We start from the raw sequence: 4031 nt of genomic DNA on the forward strand, positions 1-4031 counted from the left end.
GATGTAATTTATGGATAACTAATGTTTGTCAGTTATCTACCTTTTTAAGGAGCTGGAGCATCTTGTCTAAACCAGTAATTATCACATGTGTCAGTGCACGGGTTTGAAATGCAAATTTCAAGCAGCTTGGCGTGCTGTTTCTCTTCTTACTCATGAGCCCACCTGTTGCCAAGCGAAGCCTTTTCTGACTCACTCCTTTAAAAGTACCACTGCAAGTTTACCATGTTAATTGTGAAACACAGCAACCTGTAACCACGGAGATCTGCACATGCTGTCAGTGTCTGCAAGGGCACAACTACCGGTTAACACAGGGATGCTCTAATCACTGCGGCCAACGGTGAACAGGCCCGCGTTGATAATGGTGCTGGTTAATTAGCAGGGAAACACCTGCGGTGTGTGAACTGTGCCATGGTAATAGCTAGCATGGAGTGTTTACACATTTGATTTAACACTTTGGGCAGCTGGCATCTCAGTGCATTGGTAGGAAGCCAGCCCATATATCTAAAGGAGTAGTATCTAATTTGGCTAATGTACCCTTACCCAGACTGGCCAAGTCAGAATTGTACACGCATGTCGCCAAGGGCACGGAGATCTACTCACAGATGTTTGGGGACCTGTGCTGCTCTTCTTAACTAACCATGAAGAGTCAACTCTTCAACTGCCATAAATCAGTAAAGTGCCCTTGCTTTCAGCAAAGAAGGGCCAGTTTTGCACCAGGATTATCCAAATGTCAGAGCAAAAACCAGCAAGAGGCAGTTAAAACCAGGAACTGCACTTCTTAATCTTATTAAAAACATTTATTAAGGGCAGATTTTAGCTTCATAACCTGGCGCTTGTTGTGTATGAACTCAATGATTTTCTTTATTACCTTTGTTTTTCAGGCACTATAGACTCTGCAGCTTTGTTTTTCACAAAGTGACAGTGCCTCCTGCCAAAGGGCAGAGAAATGCTGATGAGTCAAACTGGGAAAGGTTCCTTTACTTATACCACAGCTTTTCTCTTGTCACTGACATTTGCCAGATTAAAACCTCTCAGTGCTCTAAAAGAGTCATAAAGTTCATTTATAAATGTAGCAAAACCCCCCATCCTTAAACTAGCTACAGAGGAGTTGTATTAAAAATCCAGGACATTGTGTACTGCAGGAGCAGAACAGTTAGATGTGTACATGTCTAGCTATGGAAAAAGAAAAACTGACACAATTACAGACTTGTCATACTCAACTTCTTTCTTCAGAGTATTGAATGTCACTGAAAACAAAACAAACAGCCAAGTTCATTTCCCATGACAAACATCCAGGGACGTCTTAAAACAGAAGCAAACCAAAATCAGAAGGCAAAGGAAACTTTGACAAAGCTTGAGAACCTTGTCAGATGCAATTATTCAGTAAGTGTGCTCAAATCACTCAAATTCACTGCAGACTGCTGATACAAACCATCGAAAGGTTTTGTATGCATTGCCATCCACAGTGTTAGCTTAATAAAAAAACTGCTGTAGGTTTTAATGCTAAGAACAGGTCAACAAAACTAATACCGAGAAAACCAAATGGGGTACAAAACAGCAAGCAACAACAGACTCTTTGCTAACACTAGGAAAAGAAGTCAAAGTGCATAGAAATGAATATAACTATCCCTCATCATAAACTACTACTTACTGCAATTAAAAACTTCAGTCACAAAAATCAGTTAAGTTGAAGTAGTGAGAAGACTTCATACCTTTTTCACATGACTCGAGTTGCACACTTCTTTGAGAAAAAAAACAGATCAAACCCATAAACATAACAAGATTAGAAAATCCCCAGATGACACCCATAGTACATGATTTGCCCTAGCTAAGAAGTAATTTCCTAATAAAACCGAGGCTACAAGTTTTGAGCATCGCTAGCACTTACCAAGAATTATCTCCTTCAGGAGAAGTAGGGAACAACTGTCATCCTCTGGGACCTATTTTTTCCATCAGAATCTGTTTTCTACTTGCTGTGCTTTGAGTGATCGGGTGGTGCTGTTAGTGCAGCCAGTGCACTGTAGACTCTGTGGGTAATTTTAATAGAAGTATATTTGATATGGATAAAATAATCTGGTTATTTAGCTTTCCTGTGGCATTTCTGGGAAGCCAGAGTTTTATGCAATTTCGTAATACATTTGCTGAAACATTGGTGTACACCCGTAGATTAGATACATTAATTTTTGGCTTTTAAAGGATTGCATTCTTACATGCTGTTACTTGTAAGGGCTTTCAGCTTTGATTAAATCTGAAACAAAATCTAGTTTCCAGTCAATGTTGCCTATATACATTCTCATTGAAAACCAGAACGTCAGTCAGATGAAACCATACAGTGGTATCTCTGAGGTGGTACCTGTTAGTGTAGCAGTGTCAGGCTATCAGGGCACTCCTCTGCTCCTGTGATGGGTCAGATGGGTCAGTATCTAACCAGCAGGCACAGTGACCCCTTTCCAGCCCACACACTGGAAAATTAGTGTACAACTGGAGAGACGGTTTTGTGTCCTGACCTGTTCTTGGCTCTAGGAAGGGGAACGTGTTCTCAGGTCGCACAGTTGTGGCACAGAGGCATATGACAGCCAAGAACCATCTTTGGCTGTCCTCATAGACTCCTTCACTTCCTTCAGAAGACATTCAAGTTAAGTTCCTTAAAGAAAAGGAATACTTGCTCTTGAGGTGTATTAGAAAGCATGCTTCTTTCCTGCCCTCCCAAAGGAGTATTTGCTCACCTGTTCAGCCATAAAGCTTTTGAAGGAGAAAATTGAAACCAAGAAAAGTGAAAGGAACACTGAGAAGATGACAAGCTTTTGCCTATCCTTTTTCTTGGTGACAGTAATGCATTCAGACTGAAATGCCAATCAATGTCCCATTGCAGAAGCATTTTCTCCCTTGTAGATAAACATTTAGGCAGAAGTTCACAGGCAGTTACAAATGCTGTCCTAGCAATATTGCAAGCAATGGCTGCATTTGGGATCTGAGCCTGGTCCAAGCGTCCTGAGGCTGAGGGCAGGTTTCTGTATCAGAGCTCACCACTCTTTCTCAAAACTGGCATCCTGCCTCTGGCACTCCAGCGTGGTAGCCTTCTTCTAACAACGTGTCTTGTCAACTGTAACCCCCTTCTACAAAGCAGGCAGGTGTCAGTGACCTTATTCTTCACATCATTACAAAAACGGTATTCTCTGCCACATGGCGTTATGCAGCTCTACAAAGTCCAGTCTGGTTTGATCACTGCAATGAATTCTAAAGGTATAAAAAAGTTGTAAAAAATTGTTCCTTTTGCCTTTTAATGCTTACTAGCAATTGTTTTAAGAGACAAACCATTCTAGCTCTCACTTAGCTTTCTACAAACTGCAAGGAATTCTTATAAAATGATGCTGTCAGTGTCCTTGCCAAGGTTTAACAAACTGTTTTAATAAAGACTTACATTATTAAGGAGTTGTATTTTAAAGGAAATTACAATGCATATTTGAAAGTATTCTAGACCATTACACAAAAGTATGCTTTTTGAATGACTCAACAATATCCATTTCTCATCTGGTATATGTTCTTTTATATTAATGTTTGGCTTTTATATTAACGTTTATTTCTTATTCCCTAATTTGCTAGTTTAGCTAATTGCACAAGATATGCTAGAGCAGACACTAATTACTAAATCAGACTCTGCCTTTTAAGAGACTCAGGGGAAATAACCAACAAACGGGAAGACAGGGACCTGTTTATTTTCCCTACTCCTTGTCTGACAGGCTGCACAAAGAGTCACAGTATTTTAAGAGAATGTACAGAATCATACAGAACAGTGGCTTGGGTGTTTGTTACTGGGGGAGAGAGGTTGCTAATCTGTTTTCCAATCATGAAGTCTTGCCAGGGAATTTGCAAGGTATTAATTGACATATGGAAGCATGCTCATGAATGTCTACATGCATATGTTGATATGTGTATGCATCAATTTAACGTGTGCATAAACCCGTCCTCCTTTGCAAATAGAGTTTCTGTTGACTTTTTTTTTTTTTTTTTTTTTTGGGGGGGGGGGGGGG

The sequence above is a fragment of the Athene cunicularia genome (assembly GCF_003259725.1).
Source record: "Athene cunicularia isolate RWA chromosome 4 unlocalized genomic scaffold, athCun1 chr4_part2, whole genome shotgun sequence".
NCBI classification, from domain to species: domain Eukaryota; kingdom Metazoa; phylum Chordata; class Aves; order Strigiformes; family Strigidae; genus Athene; species Athene cunicularia.